General features: G+C 47.4%; 1 protein-coding gene across 2 annotated transcripts in view; it reads left to right on the top strand.

Annotated features, from left to right (window-relative positions):
• The window catches only part of SEC14L5 (SEC14 like lipid binding 5), a 792,673-nt gene that overhangs the window by 734,256 nt on the left and 32,701 nt on the right, over window positions 1-25,716 (top strand). The window lies entirely within an intron of this gene.

Here is a 25,716-nt window from a genome sequence, read left to right as displayed (position 1 = left end):
CTTCCTGATCCAGACTTACAGAAACTTCAGAGTCTTCTTGGTGAAGTCAAAGATTAGTTTATTGATTGCAATCAAGGTAACAGGTGTCCTAGAAGTACAATACGGGTATGTTCTCAGGAGACTGCACACTTTCACGAAGTCAGGCTTCTCTCTTTATACATGATTTTCAGCCTTGGGCAAGACATTCTTTGAATTCGTGGTATTTCATTTATAGTTACTGGTTACAAAAGAAAAGCAGAGTCATGATGACATGTACATATTTCACGTCATGCTGCCCATAACAAATCATCCGGCAAGGCCCAACATTTCATCAGATATCGCTGGACCCCTAATAAAAACGGGCGCCTCCCCACCATAAAGTAAGTGAAGCAAAGGAGTGGAAAAAGATGTGAGCGAGATATGGCAGGTGTGCGCGCTGAAATGGTTTTATGGCTGGTTGAGCCTAGATGCTATCTTGCTCGGCCACTGGGAGGGAACTGACCTAACGAGCTTGGCCTGGGGCAATGGTTCTAACTTGTACTGAGGTCAGGGAAAAGTCGATTAAGGAGTACGTGTCCTTGTGGAATCAAATTCAACTGGATTAAGGCCTATGTAAAGGGCAACATATAAATGGGAGCTAAGGGTTCAGAATGTAAATGACGATTTCGAGGTGAAATCGTCACTCGAATACGCCGAAAATACATATACATGATGTACTCGTCATTCTCGGTCTTTTGATACCAAATTCGTCCTATTTCGATGAAGTTTTTATTCTCGAGTCCAGTACTATTATATGAATCCAGATTTTCAGAACCACAAACCCTCCTTTTGCCCTTACATAGGCAATTAATCTATCCTCATGTTAGTCTGAGTCCAGATCTATATTCCTAAAGTCATTGAGATGTTGCTGTAACATCATTCTAGTACTGAGTTCATCTCTTGACACAGGCTTCCTCACACATGATGTAGCACAGAGGCCACATATTGCAGGAGCACACTGTATGCATAGACAGAACAGGAAAAGAATGGCTAGGACCATCCCGATGACCATCAGAATTTTCCATCCCCAGGCAGATATCAGTTCCCAGAACCATCCCATCAACGACCAATCTCCTTTTTCCACATGAATAGAGTCGGAAATTTTATGCAGTTTGGAGATGGCCCTGTACACTGTTGGAGCATTATCTGGGATGAAAATGCAACAACTAGATTGGATCAATTTGCATACTCCACCTCGGTCCGCAAGTATTACATCCAAAGCGACCCGGTTCTGAAGGGTCATAAGTCGGTCCGACTGGAGCTCGGCAGTCAGGTTGCTAAGGGCACCAGCAGTTTCAATCACGGTGGATTCAACTACCCTTGTTAATTGCCTTATGTTCCTGCTGTTAGCCATGGATCCCCAGAATGGCAGAAAACCTTTTGCAAAGTCCCCAAATTCTTGACCTGCAGTGTCTTCTTTACTCAAAACACCTCTAACTACCCTTGTCCGATGGTAATCCGCCGTTGCTGTGTAGGTGGGAGGTAACAGGAATGAAACAAAACATGAGCCCGAGAAGTCAGGGGGCAACCATGTGTAGGCTCTATCATGGCAGATGAAATAAGTACCCTTAGCGGCTAAAAACGCAGGGGAAGTCTGAGATCCGAAAACATACGTTGCTGCACAGACACTCTTCCCTAGCTGAGCTCTGGGATTCTTGCCAATACCTTGCAGACACAGGTGACCTTGATGGGGTACGATCCAGATAGGGGACGATCTTTTGGCTTGCTGTTTCTCACTTAATGTAGTGCCATATCCGGTCACGTTCCAACCTACATATGCAAGTATCTCATCGTCCGGAGTATCTTCATAGGAAGTTACTTCCCTGATCATGTCAACTATACCTTTGACTAGGGCGCTAGTCTTGAGGTTATCTTTTACAGAACGTAGGGGTTGGATTTCTCGTGCATATATGAACATGGTCCTATATGCCCATACTGAACCATTGCAACTAAATGGCAGGACCAAATAGGGAATACCTTTATCCGTTGTGTGGGGCATGAGACCACACACCCAACAGTTAGTTGTGTTCATTACAAGTTGGTGTTGGTGTAATAACTGGACGAAGGAGTTATTAATGAATTCTAACCTTCTATTGGATTCGTGGTCAGGCAGAGGGTGGAAAGAATGAGAGGAAACAGTAGGATGAGGTATGGGTGATGTAGTGGGTGTAAATGTTACATGAAAAGTGAATAAAACATAACTTATCAAAAGACCATTACGCTGGATAACATAAAAATACACAATATTATAAAACTTTTCTTTGTCATCGTGTTACATATTCTCTGCTTAAAGTTCATTCGTTTGGCAGGTCTCTCCTCATCAGGAAACTCCATCCTCTCTAAGGTGCTGCCCGCGGTGGTAGGTTGCCTCTGCTAAAGGATGCTTCCGTCAGTCTAGGGTAACTCCCTTGGACCAACCAGAACTACCGACCTAACGTCGTCAGCTGCACCCCAAAGACTTTAATCAACCGCGGCCCTAGCAGCGGAACCCGGATGGCGGTTCGAAAAACAAAAATAAGCAAGTTACCTAGATGGGAGATCTGCACTTTCAAAAATAGGATTTGGGGAAAGGACACATTTTATTAGTCCATAGGGTTTTCTCACGGATCACAAAAAGGAATCACTTTTAATTAGTCTGTTTTTCTTGGTCGTAAATTGTAGCGTCTTTTCCCGGGTACTGTCTGGTCCAGAAATAGTAGTTCAGGTTCCACAGGGTTCAATTGTTCTGGTGGTGGCACAGTTTCTCGAAAAATGTTCTCGCCTTCACAGTCAGGGTTAGTTTCTTTTACACCTTCATCAGTTGTGCGCTCTGAGTCAGTGCCTCCTTTCTGGACCCATTGGTCATGTGGCAGAGGGAAGGGTATCTTCTTACAATGGATCCCGTGGACCCAATTGGCCTTCCCCTCCACCCTAACAGCCGACCTTGTAGACAGGAGGACGAGGTGAGGCCCGGTCCATCTGGGCTGGTCGTTTCTTGTTCTTTGAAAGTTGCGGACGAGAACCCATGAACCGGGGTCAATGGAGTGACCCGGAGTCTCAGAGACCGGAGGCAAAGTGTTGTGGACCTGTTGATATAAAACACGCAATTTAGCCGTCAATTCATACAAGTAATCAAGCAAAATAGGGTGTTGCAGCTCGCTGAATTTCGTGGGCCTAGGCACTCCCCATATGTTGGCTGGCCGACCAAAGACGATTTCGTAGGGGCTGAGTTTTACTCGTGAATGCACAGTCATTCTGGTGGATAGGAGTGCTAAGGGTAGAGAGTCAGGCCATTTAAGACCTGTGCTCGCTTGGATTTTGGCCAATTTAAGTTTTAGCGTGCCATTGTAACATTCTACTAATCCAGCTGATTGGGGGTGATTTGCAGCGTGGAACTTCTGCCTGATGCCTAGCCCTTCACGCACTCTTTTCATTACACGACCCACAAATTCACTTCCGTTGTCAGACCAGACCATTCTAGGCATTCCGAACCTGGGGAAGTACTCTTTCACAAGGGCTTTGGCTGTGGACAAGGCAGTATTGTCTTTTAGGGGACAGGCTTCTACCCATCTTGAGAAGGCACAAACAACCACGAGCACGTATTTTAAGTTGTTGCACCTCTCCATATGTATGAAATCTAGCTGCAAAACCTCGAACGGATACCTAGGAGGTGCAAAATGACCAGCTGGAGTTGGGGTTCCCCTAACAGGATTGTGTTGCAGACATACCATGCAATTCTTGACAACATTCTCTGCACACTTGGGAATCCCTGAATTCTTCCACACTGGGGCCAACAACTCGCAAATCCCTTTCGCGCTGATATGGGCCAGTCCATGAGCCATTGTAACCACGGCAGGCACATATGCATCGGGTAACAACCATCTCTGATGCTCTGTCAATTCAATCCAACAACCATTTGCATCCATTCTTCCTGTACTCTCTCTCCACGTGCTTAACTCTTTCTCCGTGGCCTCAGCTTGGATGGACCTCACACTTTCTATCGTGTCTTCACATATTCCAACCTCACCAGTCCATTTTTCAGGGCTTGCAACATACATTCGGCTCATCACATTCTTCGCAGTTTCCTTAGCGGTTTCATCAGCAAATGCATTTCCACAACCAACATCATCAGTCACTTTCTTGTGAGCACTACATTTCACGATCGCTATTTGCAGGGGCAACGTCAGTGATTCAAGAAGCTCATTCACCAACTGACCATGCTGAATCTTAGTTCCATGCGAAGTCAGGAATCCACGTTTTCTCCACAATCGTCCAAAACTGTGAGCCACTCCAAAAGCATACTGGCTGTCAGTGTAGACAGTCACTCTCATTCCTTTAGACAACACACATGCTCTCGTAAGTGCAACGAGTTCTGCGGCTTCAGCTGAACCATGTGGTATTCGCGCAGTTTCAACGACTGTGTGCAAAGTTGTGACAGCATATGCTGTAGTCACGTTCCCATTTGGGAGCTTAAAGCATGAACCATCTACCCATAATGTACCATCACATTCAGCAAGAGGAGTGTCGAACAAATCAACTCTCCCTTTCGTCTCTTCCTCTGTTCTAAGGAAACAATCGTGCTGTTCTGAAGCATCTGATTCTTCTGCAATTGGTAACAATGTGGCTAGGTTTAGGGTGCTGCATCTTTTTATGTGCACATGGCTCGCTAGTAGCGTTAATTCGTAGCTGGACAGTCGAGCACTAGTTAAGTGCTGTGTCTTGGTCCTATTTAACAATGTCTCTACTGCATGCGGGACCATCACGATTAGTGTATTATTCATTACTAGACCAGCAGACTGTCGAATGGAAACAGCTGCTGCTGCTGTGGCCCTTAAACAACTTGGCAATGCTCGTGCTACCGGATCCAAAGTTGACGAAAAATAGGCGCATGGCCGCTGTCTATCTCCGAATAACTGAGTCAGCACAGACAATGCACAGCCTTCCTTCTCGTGGACATACAATGTGAAAGGCTTACTGTAGTTGGGGGTACCTAACACAGGGGCCGAACATAATGCTGTGCGTAATTCGAGAAAACTTTTCTGACATTCTTCCGACCAAGGAATGGGATTGGGTGTATTTTTACACGTTAATGCCACCAAGGGTTTGGCCAATAACGAAAAATTTTGAATCCACTGTCTACAGTACGATGTAATGCCCAAGAAAGCACGCACTTCTCTCTGTGTTCTTGGCACATTCAATTTCGCTATTGCCTGAATTCTTTCTGGGGTCAGTTTCCTTCCCTCCTTCGATAAGAGATGACCTAAGTAGGTCACTTCTTGTCGGCAATATTGAAGCTTGGAAAGTGACACCTTGTGATGCAGATCACATAGATGACGCAATAATGACAACGTGGCCATTTTACAAATTCTCTCAGTATCCGCAGCGATGAGCAAATCGTCCACGTACTGTACGAGAGTGGCACCTTTTCGCAAAACAATCGTGTCAAGCTGTGTTTTCAATGCTTGACTGTATATGGAGGGGCTTTCACAGTAGCCTTGAGGAGCGCGTTTGAAGCGGAAGCTTCTACCTCCTAAACTAAAGGAAAAAATGTCCCTGCTCTCCTCAGCAATTGGGATGCTGAAGAAAGCATTCTTCAGGTCAATCACCGAAAACCAGGAAGCAGAGGCTGGAATCATAGTCAATAATGTGGTAATGTCGGGGACAACTGGGAATTGTGGCACAACAATTTTATTCACCTCTCTAAGGTCAATCACGAATCTGTACACAGGTGGCTGAGAAGGGTCAGTTCGTTTTAAAACAGGCAGAACAGGACTATTGCAAACATTGCCTCGTGTTTCCTCAATCACATCCTTTTCAATCAATTCGTAAACGATCGCTAGCAAAGCTTTTTCACCCTCATTAGATATTCTGTATTGGGGAATTCGTGGCATTCTGACATTCGATTTCAATGTTACAACATAGGGTGGAATTTCTAAAAGACCTACATCATTCGGACCAGTGGCCCAAAGGGTATCTGGGAGAACCGACAATTCTGCTGGAAGTGCATCTCTCGACAAATACATGGGAGAAACCACTTTCTTACCTAAAGTAAGTTGTACTCCTGAAGGAGGACAGTACAGAGTCACATATAATCTTTTTAGCAAATCTAACCCTAGCAAATTTTCACCACAACCTGTTGTCAGAATAAGGGGTGCTTCAAATTCACAAGGACCAACAGAAAGAGATAAAGGGTCAGAAATTAGATTTCTAACTGGGGCGCCAGAAAAACCTACAGAAACGTTCATTTCTCCAGACAAAGGTGCGCCAGGGAGTTTGGAGTGCATAATAGAACTCTTTGTAGCACCAGTATCCAACAGAAAAGGTTCCGACACACCTGATGTAATCACCTCAACGTAGGGTCCACTCTGATCTACTGGAACTGAAACAACTCCCTCTCTTTGTCTAGGGCTTTCCTAGCAATCATTATTCTCCCACTGCTTATTTTCTGTGTAATAGTCTTCAACATAGTATTGAGCGGTCCTGTTAGATACGTTATTTTGCTGATCGAACATGTTCATGGAGTTCTGTGGTGGAAGGGGACGTGTGTCCTGTGGGGCGTTTCCACGCCCTCTACCTCTAAATGCTTGCTGACTGCCACGACCTCTAACACCAAAAACACCATTTGCACGTTGTGGCAGGGCGGGGCAATTATACTTGTAGTGACCTTCTTGTTTGTAATATAAACACTGGTTGGGACCTACACGGGGTTGAGTGTAATCGAATCTCTGCGCGTTTCTCTGATACTGTTGATGCTGCTGAAAAGTATTTTGGTAGTGATTTTGACCATTATTATTTTGATTACCACCACCACGTGGCGGATAGGCTTGCTGTAGCAAAACCTTCGTTTTGAGTTCTCTAGTTTTCTTTTCTACTTTATTTTTCTCATCTTTGTCTCTATTCTCGTAATATTGGGCAGTAGCCAATATCTGGGCTGAAGATGAGACTGCCCAAGAACTTTCTGAATCTTTTAATTTTTTACACAATTCTGGAAGCAGATTGTGCACAAATTTATCGACAAACAATCTCTGACCACCTTCTGTAGCCATATCTTGACCGCTGTGGTCAATGAATGTTTCTTCGAATCTAGTGAAGAAATCTGAAACAGTTTCTTCTTTCTTTTGCTTGCATGCAGACAGCTTATCCCAATTTACGCGTATTGCAGGCATTATCGTTTTCATATAATCTACTATTTTACCAGGGAGTTCTGCTATCAAAGGCTCAGGCTTGGCACCACCAACTTGGCGGGTATCTGCAGCAGTAATATTAGCCCACGTGTCACCTAATTCCTGGTCATGATCTACATGACGAATTTTACCCCATAGAGGCTGTGGAACAACATTCCCAAATAACATGTCGATATCGGCTAGATTCATTATGCATGACCCAGCAGTTTGTGACAACTCTTTATAATACCCTGCAGGATTTTTACGTGGATCTGGTAATGTCTGTTTGAGTGCTAAAACTTCAGCTCGCTTCCATGGGACATGTACCCATACACGTTGGAAATGTGGCAGAATAGGTGGGTTAGCGTTTGTGTCACCTTCCCTCCATTGTGGGGGAACTTCTCTCATAGGGTATTGTCGTGCCTTTTTCCTACTGGATGTATTACATTCAGATGGTGACCCAGAACTGTTTCCCTTACTCCGATATGATAATAACATTTCAACTGCCTTTTCTACATCTGGACCTACAATCATACCCTCTCCGAACTTAAACCGTACACGACACATTTCTTGTGGGATGCATTCTTTATCATTGTCTTCTAAATCCTCGCAAAGAAAAACACACATCTGTTCGAATACATATCTCTGTGTCGCTGCTTCCCATTGATGGAAGACTTCCATGACAGACTGTACATCATATTTTGCAGTGTCCATGACCCATTTCCGAGCTAAACTATTCAGGGAATCTCTCTCTTGATAATCAGGCAGTTGACTTCGCAACTGTCTTCTTCCCATGTTAGGGGTCTTAGCAGGCGACCCGAAAAGAGGTAAAAGAAGATTAGTAACAGTGCTGGCCATTTTCTGCCGAATAGAAGGTGAAACTGAAGGACAAACAGATGGAAAAACGGAGTGAGATAAGGCGGAGGTAGAGATGGCAGAAGAGGTATCAGGAAAAATAGATGTGGTACTAGGCAGAATCGTAGAGGGAGTATTAGGAGATGTAAAAAGTACAGTGGGCAAAATCGTAGAAAACACAGGTGAAACAGAAGTGGTCGGTGGGCCTGGAGGAGGCTGCACCGAAGAAGTAGGAGCCAGCTGAAGAACAGCTTGTGGGTGCTGTGGAAGAGCAGGAGGCATAGTTTGCGCAACTAAAGGTTGCGGGGGTGCTGTGGCATTCTGCGCATAGGGGGTGGTGAATTCAGCAGATGTGACATTAATGGGTCTTTTCCATTCTCTTTTGCTGCCCCTTGCTGAAGAGACGGCAAAACTGGATAACACTTATCTATTGCCATTTTCCGTTGCCTGTGCAACTGCTCATTTATCTGCTCTTCCTCATTGTCTTTAAACTGCACAGCAGCTTGCATTACCGAAAGTCCTCCTTCTCTCTTATTTTTCTTAGCTAATTTAATTTCTTTTTGTTTGGCTTCTTTGCGCCATAAGCGGAAAGAGTCAAACATCGCCGGCCGGGCTTTCTTTTTAAAGAGTTTAACTTCAAGGTTGTCTAAGATTTCAGAATCAAAACTACCATATTGGGGCCATTTTAAAACACCATCTTTCCTAGTGTATTTAGTCCATACTTCGTTGTAAACGATGGGCCCACCCCATGTTTTACATATAGCTCGTAAGTCGGAGTTCCAACTGGAGGAACCGGACATGAGTCCTCCAATCGGGAGTCCCTATTATTACCAAGACAAAACAAATTCCCAAGTCTAAGACTAGGTATCCTCGCTCTCTAGTCTAGTTCCAAAACTTCAAAGGATTATCGATTACGATATTTCTCGTGAATACACGAGTCCTTCGGTTATGGTGCTTGCAAGTACCAATACAAAACCTTTTGTATCCCAAAGATACCACAAAGTAAGTCCAACTAAGGACTGGGGAGACGCTCCACTTATACTTCACTGAAAATATCGATGACTTCACCAGAAGACTCGTCTCAGTGTTTCGCTCTCCCAAAAACTTCAAGGGTCCAAATCAGGGCGATAGCCAGGGCAGCAGTCCTTGTAGCCGTCGGGAAGCGGGGAACCTCGCAGCAAAAACCTTCGGACCACGTCGACATGCAGGGGTCGATGAAGTGGCGGCCTTCCTCCAGAATTTTCACACGAAGCTCCTCACGATCTTCAGGCTGACTGGTACCACTGGAATCGCCCCACGTTGGGCGCCAACTGAGGTACTGGGTTTTTAAGAACCGGCACAGAACCGGTAACCCAGCGGTGCCATGGAATCAACACCCAGAGACCTCGGGTTCTTCCTGATCCAGACTTACAGAAACTTCAGAGTCTTCTTGGTGAAGTCAAAGATTAGTTTATTGATTGCAATCAAGGTAACAGGTGTCCTAGAAGTACAATACGGGTATGTTCTCAGGAGACTGCACACTTTCACGAAGTCAGGCTTCTCTCTTTATACATGATTTTCAGCCTTGGGCAAGACATTCTTTGAATTCGTGGTATTTCATTTATAGTTACTGGTTACAAAAGAAAAGCAGAGTCATGATGACATGTACATATTTCACGTCGTGCTGCCCATAACAAATCATCCGGCAAGGCCCAACATTTCATCAGATATCGCTGGATCCCTAATAAAAACGGGCGCCTCCCCACCATAAAGTAAGTGAAGCAAAGGAGTGGAAAAAGATGTGAGCGAGATATGGCAGGTGTGCGCGCTGAAATGGTTTTATGGCTGGTTGAGCCTAGATGCTATCTTGCTCGGCCACTGGGAGGGAACTGACCTAACGAGCTTGGCCTGGGGCAATGGTTCTAACTTGTACTGAGGTCAGGGAAAAGTCGATTAAGGAGTACGTGTCCTTGTGGAATCAAATTCAACTGGATTAAGGCCTATGTAAAGGGCAACATATAAATGGGAGCTAAGGGTTCAGAATGTAAATGACGATTTCGAGGTGAAATCGTCACTCGAATACGCCGAAAATACATATACATGATGTACTCGTCATTCTCGGTCTTTTGATACCAAATTCGTCCTATTTCGACAAAGTTTTTATTCTCGAGTCCAGTACTATTATATGAATCCAGATTTTCAGAACCACACTCCCCTGTAGTGGTTCCACAGCCCCCACACAGATGCCCACTTACGAGGGCGGCCCCTCGCCATATAAACAGTTTTTTCGCGGAACATACACTAATCCATGTTCTCTTTCCATTCTTCGATGGTTGGTAGCATCTCGGATCCCCACCTCTGTGCTATATTCCTTTTCGCTATCATATCACCTAGAGTTACCCATTTGGTCTGCGCTGTATTAAGATCAGTGGGTTCCCAAATATTTAGGAGGCATCCCCTCGCTTCCTGCAACACAGCCACTCCCAAAACCTCTTGCATGACATCATGTATCCCACTCCAATACTCGGCTACAGAACGACACTCCCAAATGATATGAAGGAATGTACCCACAAGACCACACCCCCGTCTGCACAAGTCTGTATTCGACAGCCCCATCCGAACCAGGCGGGGTCCTGTGACATAAACTCTGTGCAATATTTTCAACTGAACAAGCCGCAAGCGTGCTGGGATCGCGACTACCTTCGGCGAGGATACAGCAGATTGCCAGTCCTCAACATCTAATTCAACACCATCTTGCAACCATTTTTCCCTCAATTCAACCAGGATATCTGCCCTATGATTAATCAACTTTTTATAAATCAGGGAAATAGTTTTTTCGGGCAGATGGCCATTTAAAATTCTTTCTTCAAGAGTTGACGCCTCAGGCAGGTCTGCCCCCGCCAGCAGAGCCGCCGTCAATGCATGTCTGACCTGGGCATAGCAAAAGTACTCAGTGCTCCCCAATTTGTATTCAATTTGCAATTCTTCAAATGTTTTAATCTTCCCCTTAACCCAAACGTCGCCGATAGTCGAAATCCCAATCAGGTCCCATTTGTCGAAACCCCTTGTATTCCAGAGCTTGCCCAACTTTTCGGAATCAAACAGTGGGTGGTTTGTGTGAAACGATCTCTCCATCCCAACGAGCTAGTGGCATCACGCCAGATCCGTACCGCATGCTTAGTCGGCCCCGTCAAACTTCTCCCCGCCGACTTAGTGTAGAGTGCCCTATTATAATTGCCTCCAGGAAGAAGCCATCTGTCCATCGCATATCCAGGATCAGAAGGGGCCCCATAAGTACAGAGGTTAATGGCTGAAAACTGAGAGGCCAATAGTATCGCCTGATATCAGGGAGTGCAATCCCGCCGTCATACCATGGAAGCGTCAATTTGGCTAATGCGATACGGGGTCTACCATCCCATAACAGACTACGTTGCAACCCTTCGACCGCACGAAAATAGCTAGCTGGCACTACATCTAATGTATTTTGAAGGGCATAAAGAAAACAAGGCAAAGACATCATTTTAAAGAGGGTTGCACGCCCCCGCAGGGAGAGAGGGAGCCTCTTCCAGCCGGCCACATCGCTTCTTAATCTGACCAAGGGAGGAAGGAGATTCCTCGCATAACGGACTGTGGGGTCCAATGAAACAAATATCCCTAAATACTTAAACCCATCTGTAGCTATTTGAATCGGACAATTTCGCGGGGGAAGCGGAGTCTCCCCACTAAGAACAAACAAAAGTGAATTTCCCCAATTTATAGATAACCCCGAGTTCCTACCAAAGGAGACCAACACATCGCAAACAGCATCCAGGGATTTCCTAGGCGAGGCCAAATAAAGTACAATATCGTCTGCCTACAGAGAGATCATGTCCTCCCACTGTGGTGACCACCAGAGACCTCAAACAGAGGGCTCCCAGCAGATCCAGGTGGCCAATGGCTCCAGGGCTAATGAGAACAGAAGGGGAGAGAGGGGACAACCCTGTCGGGTACCCCGTCCAAGACAAAATAGCGACGGGACCCGGTTATTCACCACTACTTGGGCAAGGGGTTCAGTATACAACAAGCGAACCCAGCAGATAAAATCAGAGCCAAAGCCAAATTTAGCTAGGACAGCCCACAAATAAGGCTTTTCTACAGTATCAAAGGCCATTGTTGCATCAAGCAATGCTATTACGGTAGGCTCTATCAGGGTATGAGCCCTGGCGATCACACCATGCAACCTACACAAATTGAGGGTCGTATTTCTCTGAGAGATGAAACCCGATTGATCGGGATGTATCAATCCGCTGATCACTATAATCAATCTGTTGGAAAGGATCTTGGCAAGGATCTTGGGTTCCGCATTTAATAATGCAATAGGCCTATATGAAGCGCAACTCGATTTTGGCTTGCCCTCCTTATGACTAGCCACTACAGAGGCTACTCTCTGATCGTAGGGCAGTATCCCCTCTTCGCGGGCTTCAATGAACATGCGTCTCAGGTAGGGAGCAATCTTATCAGGTCGAAGCTTGTACAGCTCAATTGGAATCCCATTAGGCCCCAACGCCTTACCCGAATTCAAGGAGTGCACCGCCTGGGCTACTTCATCTATGGTGAGGGCACTGTCCATAAACTCACGGTCCTCCCTGGTCAAGCACAGGAGCTGCAAGTCTCGCAGCATCAATTGGGAGTCCTCCTCCGGGAGATCCGAGACCGAGGTGTATACAATGTGAAAATAATCCGCAAAACTATCTACTATATTCTGGGGGTCTGTGAGGTGTATTCCGCTCTCTGTCACAATCTCTGGGACAACACGATCCGCCCTATCCTTCTTGTCCAACCAATCGATAAGTTTCCCCGCTTTATCCCCGACGTCATACAGCCGACCCTGCTGCTCTCTACTCAAGGCTTGTGAGAAGTTGGCCTGATATATGATGTTTCCAATTCTGGAACCACCTTGTATCAGTCCAAACTATACCTCATGGTGTCTGGTTGTAACAACCTTGTAGACAAGCTATCTTAATGGTAGCATAGACTAAGCAGCCTTAAAGGCTAAACTCAAGAGGTCGTGTTAAGCGAGCTGTTTTACCAATCACAGTCCTGTAATATCAAGTGAAAGGACACCACACAAGTATATATTATAAAAATATATGTGTTTATTTCTAAAAATAATCCCCAGTACTCTTTATGAACAAAGGGGCACAAGCGTTAAATCAAAAGCACAGTATAACATACAAAGTTGCACAATTATGGATGAGGGCGGGTGGCCACTCAGACCATATACTAAGAAAGTGGTATAAGAGATACCACTCGAACAGTGGTTAGGCCTAGGGCCTAGGGAATCGCTGGGAGCAGTCGGGACACGCAATGCTGAAGTCGGGAAAAGCCCGCGGGATTCGGGTGCAGTGCTTAAAGCACACGCATGCACCAATGTTAAGTCAATGTTGCGTAAAAGTTACACAAATAGAGTTTTAGGATACTTCCGATGAACCTAGAAGGACAAAACTTTAGATACAGACCCTAGAGGTGTGTACCAGTGTGGGAACACCGGCGTTGCAATGTTACCTCACCCACAGGAAGCGGGTGCATAGGGTCGAAGTGGCGTCGGGTTTCGTCAGGCAGGTTCTGGGTGCTTGAAGCTGAAGATGCTGCAGGCGATGTGAAGGAGAAGTGTCCGGTGTGATCCAAGGGTGGATCAGAGTAGAAAAGTACCTGAAAGCAGAGGGGACAGAGTCTGGGTCACTCAGCAGTGACCAGGGTGGAACCAGGACGGAACAAGGCAATGTCGGGAGCAATCAGGTGGTTGTCAAGGAGCTTCTCTTCGCTGCCACGTGGGCTCTGGGGCATCTGCGACGTCCAGGAGCGGGTCACGAGCTGTCCCACGTAGGCTCTCACCGTCAGCACTGTCGGCTTCAAGATTAGAGCAAACAACACTTGGCAAGAGCAATCCACGCGGAACTGGAAGATTGCTTCTCACTCGGACCAGGAGGGTCAGAGTGGGTGCTCCTTTTCAGAGGAGTGGGTGCAAGTCTGGAGCAACCAGAATCACAAGTTGTATTTAGGTTTTCGCCGGCACAGGGGCCACAAACCAGCTGGCAAGTGACCGGGCCAACGCGTTGAGCCAAGGAAAGCAGAAGGGCCCCACGCAGCACTCGTCGAGTGTAGAGGGGTGAGCTTCGGTGCAAGAGTGGCTCAGGGTTGGGGCTTCTCAAACCCCGGTGTACAGCTTCGAGGGTCACTCGTGGGCTGCATGGTCAGCATCTCGTTGTCTTTTCAAGATGGCGTGCCCCACGCTTCCGGTCGCCTCCATGGGTCTCAGCTCTGCAGGGACTGTGGATCGGGCTGTAAGAAGGCAGGCAAGCTTGATCTCGTCAATCTCTGTTGCTCGAGTTCCGGCGGGAACTGCAACAAAGCAGACGTCGAGGTGCTGGATGGTGCCTGTTTGCACAGGGTGGTCACTCCTTTACCACAAGGGAGATTCTTCAGTCTTCTACATCGAGTAGGATGTCGAAGGGTCCAGAGTTTTGTTTCTTATGTTTCATAAGGATAATCTGAAGTGCATTGGCACTGCTCCCATTCTTATACCAATCTAGGGGGCTGGATTACCTGCTAGGTCCCCTCCTATGGGTGGGACCCAGGAAGGGGGTGGATACACCCCTTTCCTTTGATGCAGGCCGCGCTGGGACGGGGGCTGGTGGGTCCCAGAACCGGTTTGGCCGGATTATGCAAGGGGCAGCCTTGTGCTCCCCAAGCAGGGTCTGGTTTCTTTCAAACCTCCCTGCTACAATCCACTATCTCCTGTCTGGGGGGGGGTGACACCTCCCTGCGACAGGAAACCCTTTGTCCAGGCCTCCTTGGCTGAGTTTCGGTCAGCTGCAGGAGGTCAGACCCGTGTCTATGGCAGAAGCATCCATTTTGTGGATCTGAGCCTGTTTTAAAAATCAACCGCATTTTAGTAAAGTAACATGTCTTCTCCCACTAGAGGGGCGGAAGGCTATCCCCGTCGCCAGGACTGGTGAGGGGATAGTATTCCAAATCGTATGACACCTTACACGACATGTTTTGATAAAGCCAAACCAAAGTTGCCATATAACCGCGAGGATTATAATGCACTTAATAGTATATGGTATGGCATTATCCCGGAACAGCTTAGGGAGTTGTTCCCGACAGCTGCAGACAGGCTCAGCTCATGCTAGAGCTCCATCTCACATTAAACCACGCACTCTGCCTCCAGGATTGATAAGGCCTTCCATAGGAGTGGCTCACAGGTTTATATGTGTCCAGATATAGGTTTAGATATAGGTATACTATATCTAAGCAAGAGGTGGTTACACCATCTTGCCCCAGCTGAGTGATCAGCCAGTTGTGTCAATTTAAGAACCAGCCAGGGGTGGCAAAAGATATGCTGCAGCCCCTGGTAGGCCTTGGTGGCACCCCTGTACTAGGTGCTCGGGGCATAGGTGCCACCAAGGCCTACCAGGGGCTGCAGCATATCTTTTGCCACACCTGGCTGGTTCTTAAATTGACACAACTGGCTGATCACTCAGCTGGGGCAAGATGGTGTAATCACCTCTTGCTTAGATATAGTATACCTATATCTAAACCTATATCTGGACACATATAAACCTGTGAGCCACTCCTATGGAAGGCCTTATCAATCCTGGAGGCAGAGTGCGTGGTTTAATGTGAGATGGAGCTCTAGCATGAGCTGAGCCTGTCTGCAGCTGTCGGGAACAACTCCCTAAGCTGTTCCGGGATAATGCCATACCATATACTATTAAGTGCATTATAATCCTCGCGGTTATATGGCAACTTTGGTTTGGCTTTATCAAAACATGTTGTGTAAGGTGTCATACGATTTGGAATACTATCCCCTCGCCAGTCCTGGCAACGGGGATAGCATTCCACCCCTCTAGTGGGAGAAGACATGTTACTTTACTAAAATGCGGTTGATTTTTAAAAGAGCCTCAGATCCACAAAATGGATGCTTCTGCCACAGACACGGGTCTGACCTCCTGCAGCTGACCTAAACTCAGCCAAGGAGGCCTGGACAAAGGGTTTCCTGTCGCAGGGAGGTGTCACCCCCCCCAGACAGGAGATAGTGGATTGTAGCAGGGAGGTTTGAAAGAAACCAGACACTGCTTGGGGAGCACAAGGCTGCCCCTAGCATAATCCGGCCAAACCGGTTCTGGGGCCCACCAGCCCCCGTCCCAGCGTGGCCTGGATCAAAGGAAAGGGGTGTATCCACCCCCTTCCTGGGTCCCACCCATAGGAGGGGACCTAGCAGGTAATCCAGCCCCCTAGATTGGTATAAGAATGGGAGCAGTGCCAATGCACTTCAGATTATCCTTATGAAACATAAGAAACGAAACTCTGGACCCTTCGACATACTACTCGACGTAGAAGACTGAAGAATCTCCCTTGTGGTCAAGGAGTGACCACCCTGTGCAAACAGGCACCATCCAGCACCTCGACGTCTGCTTTGTTGCAGCTCCCGCCGGAACTCGAGCAACAGAGATCGACGAGATCAAGCTTGCCTGCCTTCTTACAGCCCGATCCACAGTCCCTGCAGAGTTGAGACCCGTGGAGGCGACCGGAAGCGTGGGGCACGCCATCTTGAAAAGACCACAAGACGCTGACCGTGCAGCCCACGAGTGACCCTCGAAGCTGTACACCGGGGTTTGAGAAGCCCCAACCCTGAACCACTCTTGCACCGAAGCTCACCCCTCTACACTTGACGAGTGCTGCGTGGGGCCCTTCTGCTTTCCTTGGCTCAACGCGTTGGCCTGGTCACTTGCCAACTGTCTTGTGGCCCCTGTGCTGGCAAAAACCTAAATACAACTTGTGATTCTGGTTGCTCCAGACTTGTACCCGCTCCTCTGAAAAGGAGCACCCACTCTGACCCTCCTGGTCCGAGTGAGAAGCAATCTTCCAGTTCCGTGTGGATTGCTCTTGCCAAGTGTTGTTTGCTCCAATCTTGAAGCCGACAGTGCCGACGGTGAGAGCCTATGTGGGACAGCTCGTGGCCCGCTCCTGGACATCGCAGATGCCCCAGAGCCCACGTGGCAGCGAAGAGAAGCTCCTGGACAACCACCTGATTGCGCCCGACATTGCCTGGTTCCGTCCTGGTTCCACCCTGGTCACTGCTGAGTGACCCAGACTCTGTCCCCTCTGCTTTCAGGTACTTTTCTACTCTGATCCACCCTTGGATCACACCGGACACTTCTCCTTCACATCGCCTGCAGCATCTTCAGCTTCAAGCACCCAGAACCTGCGTGACGAAACCCGACGCCACTTCGACCCTATGCACCCGCTTCCTGTGGGTGAGGTAACATTGCAACGCCGGTGTTCCCACACTGGTACACACCTCTAGGGTCTGTGTCTAAAGTTTTGTCCTTCTAGGTTCATCGGAAGTATCCTAAAACTCTATTTGTGTAACTTTTACGCACCATTGACTTAACATTGGTGCATGCGTGTGCTTTAAGCACTGCACCCGAATCCCGCGGGCTTTTCCCGACTTCAGCATTGCTTGTCCCGACTGTTCCCAGTGATTCCCTAGGCCCTAGGCCTAACCACTGTTCGAGTGGTATCTCTTATACCACTTTCTTAGTATATGGTCTGAGTGGCCACCCGCCCTCATCCATAATTGTGCATCTTTGTATGTTATACTGTGCTTTTGATTTAACGCTTGTGCCCCTTTGTTCATAAAGAGTACTGGGGATTATTTTTAGAAATAAACACATATATTTTTTATAATATATACTTGTGTGGTGTCCTTTCACTTGATATTACAGGACTGTGATTGTTAAAACAGCTCGCTTAACACGACCTCTTGAGTTTAGCCTTTAAGGCTGCTTAGTCTATGCTACCATTAAGATAGCTTGTCTACAAGGTTGACTTACAACCAGACACCATAAGGGATAGTTTGGACTGATACAAGGTGGTTCCAGAATTGGAAACATCATATATATCAGGCCACCTTCTCACATTGGTGCGCAGCGGTGCGGATTTGAGCTTGCTGTTGTTTTACCATTGCAATCTTTTTATCAAATTCAAAGATCACATCAAGTACCTTAGGTACATATAAATCAAAAGCTTAGCATATTTAAGTTCTACTGAACTTAGTAGTTGTAGATAAAAGGGAGTAGCACACCCTGACTACAACTCACTAGCAAGGTACAGTAGGAAAACACTTAGTGTAGGTAAGTGCATCACTTACACCTCACTAGCAGTCATGTCTGACACAGGAAAAGCTTCAGGCTTTACCCCTGTGACAGTTTACCTTACCAAGGCAACTTCCAGCTATGGCAAACTTAGCCACAAAGACTTGCGTGCCTTGTGCATTGCAAGAGGGCTAAAAAGGGGCAGAAGTCCCACCAGTCCTACCCTGATAGCCATTCTGGAAAAGGAAGACTTAGATAAGGCGAGTGCAGCTCCCTTTGAATTAGGAGATGGAGTGGACCCCCCTGTGACTGAGACCACTCCAGAGGAGGAAGAAGAAGAGGAGGAAGAGGAGGAGGAGGACTCAGAAGTAGAGGAACCTGAAGATCAGGATCAGAGGGGTAACCAGGTTGTAGTTGCCAGGCTTAACCAGGCCAACTTAGACCTACTTGGGAATGGAGAGGGCCAGCACCTCCCCAGATCCCATAACATCATTCTCCCAGGCAACAGAAGAGTAAGATCTCCATCAGGGGACTCTCATATTTCTAGTGCCTCAAGAGAATCTCAGAGAGGAATGACTCCCTCTCAGAAGAAAGAGCATAAGGCAAGGATGAGGGCTGTCAAACTCTAGATAGAGAGGGCGGAGGTAGCCCTGGCTCAAGCTAAACTTGCTTTAGCAAGAGAACAGAAGTTGTGTGGCTTAGATGCCACTGGTGGCAGCATAATTCCTAGAGAGAAAGACAGGAGCTATGATAATAGAAACCTGACAAAAATTGTGCCCCCCTACAAGGAAGGGGATGACATCCACAAATGGATGACTGCTCTTGAGAGAGCCTGCATGGTACAGCAGGTTCCTCAGGATCAGTGGGCTGCAATTTTATGGTACTCCTTTTCTGAGAAAGGGAGGGATAGGCTCCTCGCAGTTAGACCTGAGGATGCCAAAACTACTCTGTCCTGAAGAGTGCTCTTATTGAAGGGTTTGGCCTAACCACTGAGCAATACAGGTTGTTGTTCAGAGACACCCAAAAAGCACAGACTCAGGACTGGACTGATTTTGTTGATTGTGCCACTAAGGCTCTGGAGGGTTGGCTGCAGGGAAGTAAAGTCTCAGACTATACAGGATTGTACAATCTTATAATGAGAGAGCAGATCCTTAATAACTGTCAGAACCAACTGTTGCATCAATACCTTATTGACTCTGATCTGACCTCTCCCCAAGAATTGGGAAAGAAGGCAGACAAATGGGTCAGAACAAGGATTAAGCAGAAACCCCAGAACCAAGGTGGTACCAGAAGAAAACAGACCAGAAGGGTGGGAATCAGAAAGATAAAGAAAAGGACCAGAAGTCTTCAGGCCCCCAAACTAGTAATAAGGAGGGTGGTTCCCAAAATGGAAACAAGAAAAAGAAGAACGATGGCCCAAAGAAACCTTGGTGTAATACCTGCAAATCAGTTTCACACTGGGGCAGTGAATCCGTGACCAGCGATCTATACTCGTGCTGTTTGAGATTCACGGAACTGCTCCAACTCATTTCGAGCTACCCGACCACCCCGAGCTACCCCTGCATACAGCCGCCTAGATTTATTCAGGCGCTGTCTATCCAAAATCTTTCCACGCCGGTTCGAGCCTTATATCCAGATCTTCTATCAATTGCCCCGCCTTTGGACCCAGGAACACCGCGGCCATCGGCTCGTTTTAAAATGAAACCCGCTGTCTTATTGGCCTCCATCCGTGACCACCCAGCGGCCTGCCATCGTGCAGACAAGCACCACCTCTACCCGACAACCTGGTCCTGAAGACGATCCCGACTCACTGGGATCGAAACGCCGTCGACATTACAGCGCAACTTCATGGCGCATTTTACACTTGGCTCCTGAAAAATGTTTAATTTATGACTAAAGTGACCAAAACCAATCCCTGCTGCCCCTACACTGTATATATCTTTGTCACTTTGTGCCGTCTTCACGCTGTTCACGTTCAGCACTTGCACCATCACTTTTCACTAAGTTGTATATATCACTATTCACCAAGTGCTTTCGGGTTGTCACATGATTCCCTCTGTATAGTGCTGCATATCTGTAATTGTATGTGAAACACCCCTTAATAACTAGTGAATTACAAGCTCGTAAACTGCACGAGTCTCCTTGTTTCTTGTTTTTTGTAATGCTGATTGCATACATAATTTGAACGGCCTTGAATTGATACCTGTTGGGAATTGTCTCTTATATACGTTTGAGATTCAGGACATGCAGCTTAGCACGAGTCACCTCCCGCTCCAGTTCCACTTCTAGGCTCCCTATCTCAGTTTCTACCTCAACAATTTCTTTGTTTCGGTCTCTCTTAGCTCCTGCTATCAACGAAAGAGCCTGACCCCTAAGAACCGTCTTAAAGGCTTCCCAGAGTGTGATCGACGAGGACACCGACCCCTGATTTTCTAGGAAATAGTGATCTAATGCCTTGATCAGATCCCCCCTGATTTTGGGATTTCGCAGATGCTAGGGATTAATGGGGGTCACCCTACCCCCAGACTGCAAGGCCACACCGAAACGGAACCAGAGCGGCGAATGGTCAGATATGCCCCTAGCAAGGTGTGTCGCCTCCACGACATAAGATGCGTGAGCTGCAGGCACAAGACAGTAATCTAATCTAGAAAGACTACCATGGGCCCCAGAGTGAAAGGTGTATTGCTTTTGGCCTGGATGGAGCAGTCTCCAGCCATCAATCAGACTCATGGCATCAAGGAAATCAGGCAACCATCTTTGAACTCTTCCCATATCTCGTGGAGGATGCCTGTCCATAACTCCAGAGGCCACCGCGTTAAAGTCACCCCCCAAAATCAATAGGCCTCGCAGGAGATCTAGTAGAGCTTTTCTCAAATCGGCAAAAGTGATAGCCTGCATGCCTGGGGGTACATAAACCGATAACAAGGAGAGAGTATGCCCCTCCCAGCGACCCGTCACTCCAACATATCTGGCCCTGTCATCCTCAGGGATAGAGTCAATCACCAATGGGAGCGCCTTACGGGCAAGGATTCCCACCCCTCTGGAGCCCGAAGTGAAGCCCGCATGTGCCACCAATCTGTAACCCAATCTGTGCATCGCCTTACACGTATTCCCAACCAAATGAGTTTCCTGTAATAGAACCACATCAGGAGCGTATCGCTTAAGATATTGAATGACCACACTACGTTTGATTTTGTCACCCAACCCATTCACATTCCAACTCAATATCTTTAGTTCCCTACCCCCATCATCAAAGATGCAGAAGGAGCGACCGCCCCCCAACCACTGAAACATATTCATGCCACTTACCAATTCGATGCCTTGATAAACAATAACAAACAATACAAAAAAAACAACAAAAAACCCACCCCCTAACAAGCCCCACTTACCACCCCCCTCCTTGCACCCCTGCTCACGGTGTTCATCCGCCCCCAACTCGCAGTGTGCCTGTCGCCCCATGAGCTAACTACTTAACTATAAAAAAGTAAATCTGAGGAGGAGTACGACCCTCCGATTCCCCGCCTGACCCCTAGATTATCATTGGACCTGTGTAAGCCATTGCTACAACTGAAATGTCTGCGAATACGTTTCAGCCAGGGTCTACCCCCCAACTCGGTCCAACACCACCTGCAACAATGTCAGTCATTATTCTTGCTCTTGCGTGCCCTCATCTTCATCTCCGCTCCGTCACCGCTGATCATCCCGAGAGGAAAGACTCTCCAACCAGTCCGAGGCAATTTCGGGATTATCAAAGAAAAACGGCTTGCCCGCATGTTCAACTCGCAACTTGGCACGGTACATCATGGCATATTTCAGCCCTTTATCATGAAGTTTCCTCTTGACTCCCATGAAGGTTTGCCGTTGTTTCTGTACCGCCTGCGTAAAGTCCGGAAAAAACTGAGGGTGGAGTTTTCGTACTTCAGAGGTCCCCCAGTCCTGGAGGCCTGCAGGATAGCGTCTCTGTCCCTAAAGTTAAGCACCCTCGCAATCATCGGCCGGGGTGGTGCCCCAGGTCGCGGTCTCCCTCCCGGAATCCTGTGCGCTCTTTCCACCGTAAAGAAATTTCCCAGGCCTTTAGGTTTCAAATGATTGAGTATAATGTCTTCAACAAAAAGGTCCGCAGCCTGTCCTTCGGCCTTCTCAGGTACACCAATAATGCCCACGTTGTTTCTACGGGCCCTTCCTTCATATTCATCCAACTTGCGACTTGCGACTTCGCTAGAGGTTTTGAGATCCCAAACTTCCTGTTGCAACAGTGCCACATCATCGGTAAGACTGGATTGTTTGATGTCTAGTGACTTTACCTTTTCACTAGTTTGGTGAGGTCCGCCCGGATTAAGTTAACCTCAATAGTGACCATGTCTAGCTTATGATCTAGGGACTCCATCTTCTGACCGAGGGAGGTTTTCACTCCGTCGATCGCAGCCATCACATCCTTTAGGTTCCGTTGTAGTGGCCGGCGCCTCCACACTCCCGTCTTGTGATTTCCCAAACCCGGTAGGCGACCCTCTGGGTTGGGTGTATCGATCCAACTTGTTGGCTTGAGTGTATCTGGCCCCTCTAGTCATCTTAGATTGTTGATTTATCCGTTTCAGGTTTAGTCGCCATTTTAAAGTCAAGTGAAGCGGTTCAAGCAGTGGCCGAAATCCTGCGACCATGGCTCTAGACAATGGGCACTGCTGGGTGGGCGATACTATAGTCACACCTATTTATCCAGCGTAGCCAGCCAACAATCGTGCGACCCAGCTGTCCAGGGGGACGGTCAGCCCCTAGACCGCCACCTCCGCCCAATGACAGCGTTGTCTTTCAGTCACCAGCATGATGGCTAGGTAACAGGATGCAGTATCACCGTTGAAGCTTCTCATTAAATGTCAGTGGTCCTTAGACTGGAAGATAGTTCATACCCTCTGCCCGGCCACAGCCCCTCATGCCATCTGTAACCTGCGCCACATCCGCCTCACCGAACCTGCACCCTGCCCCCCGGGGCACTCCTGATCGCCAAAGGCTCTCCTATTTCCGATCGGGGACCTCCAGCTCGCAGTCTCACTCCCCAGCTCGTTCAACGTAGTCCTGAGCCCGCAATTAGCTTTCATAGGGCTGGGGCCGCAGGCGCAGGCAGTGTGGATATCCGTGCTGCGGTGGCTCGAGCGTGCACCGTCCGTGGGCAAGCTCTTGATGTACTGCGGGCAATGGGGGGATTACTCATTAATCTTGGGGGGAACGGCCGGGACTTCTGCGGGGCAGGGCCGGCAACTTCCGGTTTTGGCCCCGATGTTGACACACTCCGGCCGGGGCCCGATACCAACTCGAGACCCCGGCGTCAGAGCGTACAGGCCACAATCGTCCCGATCCTCTCCCTCCGGTCTACAGCGGTTGAACGGGGCGCAAGTTTCGGCGCCCGGCACCGCTCCTCTTCCGTTACCGTGTTTCACCGTCCATCCTCAGGATTCCCGTCCTGAGTTGCGGGACCGATTTATGTGCCGCATACTCTACAATCAGAGATTTATTCTCTGCCGCCCCGATCCCATCGCGGATCGGTCAAAAACATATACGAACAAACAGCACGCTGATTTACTACCACCCTGGACCCTGGATCTATCGCTCTCCAGGCCGGACACTAATTTGATGATCCAATCAACCATCGCAAGGACCGTACTTTCCTGTACTCCATCAAAGCACTGTCCCACATACAACCCTGTCCTGAGGAAGATCCCAATTAAGGAGGATCGAAACGCCGTCGACTACTCAGCCCATTCAAAGGCGCTATCTACAATGTGGCCGTTTCCATAAATCAGTGCAGTTACATCCAAAATTGTGTATCAAATCATTACGAAGCCACTTTGTATTACTTTATCACTGTATATATTGAACACCTATCACTTATGCGCCGTTCACGCTGACCACCTTGTCACTTGTGTCGCCACTGTGCACCCACATGCACCTTTATTGCACCAAGTACAACTAGGGTTGAAGTATTGTTTACTTACAGTGTTGATATTACTGTTTATCTTCCTTCCCAATTTTACTTGCATAAATATGATGCCAATGGCACATACAAATAGATGTATTGAGTCTCTTCATTCCTTTGCTGATAATGTTTTTGCATATCTTATTTAATTGTCTAATCAATTATACCTGTTGGGATATTGTTTGTTTTTTCTAAACATCCTCAGGATAAGCAGCAGGATATACCCGGGGCAGCGGGGGTCTCAGGAGCCCTAAGCTCATGCGGCCATTTTGGACGCGTTCGAAGCTCCTCCTCTCTCTAGTTTTCCATATTGATTCTTCCCATCATTGTCTGTAGTACCAGCTGGTCGACAGGGGTTCCTCTGTCATCTCCTTTGGCTGTGTCAGGCGTCCATCTCACGACCTTGTTCTTTGCCTGCCCTTGCCTTGCTGTCCTAGCCGGCTGTGATTGGTGTAGAGCTCCATGTTTTGCCCCAGGGCTTGTCTCACCAGTATCTCAAACATCATGGGCAAGTCAGATCAACGACAAGCCAAACTCCACTTTGATAAGTGCAAATATACTATATCAGCAGAGCGACAAGTCCCCAGTGGTCAGGAAATAAATGGTGCCAATGTGACGGAAAAGTGCAAGGAACTTAAAGAAAGTTTAAAATCTATTGATAGCAAGATGGATACACTATCTTCATGTCTCAATAGTTTTTAACAACGACTGGACTGTCAAGACTCTAGAGCAGAGGTCTTCAAACTTTTTGAGGCCGAGACCCCCTTGTCAAAAATATTTAGGCGTAAGGACCCCATCCTGACAATCATTTCTAGAACTTGAGTCTCCTCATCATTGCCAACTATTGACAACCATAAACACCCCCAATTCCCACAGCAAATAATTTATACATTGGGGAAATAAATTAAACTGTGTTTCGAAAACCAAAGGTCAGTGGTTGGGGGCGTGGTCAAAGGTGTGACTAAACACAAAGGGCCTAATTTATGAGGCATTGGCGTAGGGAGCGACGCAAGTCTGCCAAGCCCTACGCCAATGTGAATGAGCAAAGATCCTGAGAGGGGTTTTCCTCTTTCCATGTGTGCTGCAGAATGCATCACACATGGAAAGAGGAAAAACAAGGAGATATGAAAACATTTCCCCTTGTTACGCCTGCTGTGGTGAGGCGTAAGGGTTGGCACTGCCCCAGGTTTACATGGTTTTATAAATCTGGAGCTGCGTCAAAATCCGTGGGCGTTGTGTGGGAACACCCACTTCAACGCCTATGGAACACCTTCTTGACAGAGTCAGGCAACTCAGCGACTTGCGCTGTTTTGTCTTAATCCATATCTATGAGGTCATGCAAAGCCACGCAGGGTGACTTTGCCTCGCCTCATAGATATGATTGAGATGCTTGTGCCGCCGAAGCTTTAAAAAAACTGACGCTTTAGTGGCGCAAGCCTCTCATAAATCAGTCCTAAAATATTTTGTTCCTTTTTAGGTATTTCACCATCAGGTAGCTACATAGAAAATAATGGGTAGCTTAAATGAAAAATATATTTAAAAAGTTGTTGCTCAATTGGAAATGCACTGTAGAGTGCATTCTAAAATTTCTATTATTTAATACACTGCATAG

This window comes from Lissotriton helveticus, chromosome 10 (genome assembly GCF_964261635.1).
Source record: "Lissotriton helveticus chromosome 10, aLisHel1.1, whole genome shotgun sequence".
NCBI classification, from domain to species: Eukaryota; Metazoa; Chordata; class Amphibia; order Caudata; family Salamandridae; genus Lissotriton; species Lissotriton helveticus.
This window is presented reverse-complemented; position numbering and strand designations above follow the sequence as displayed.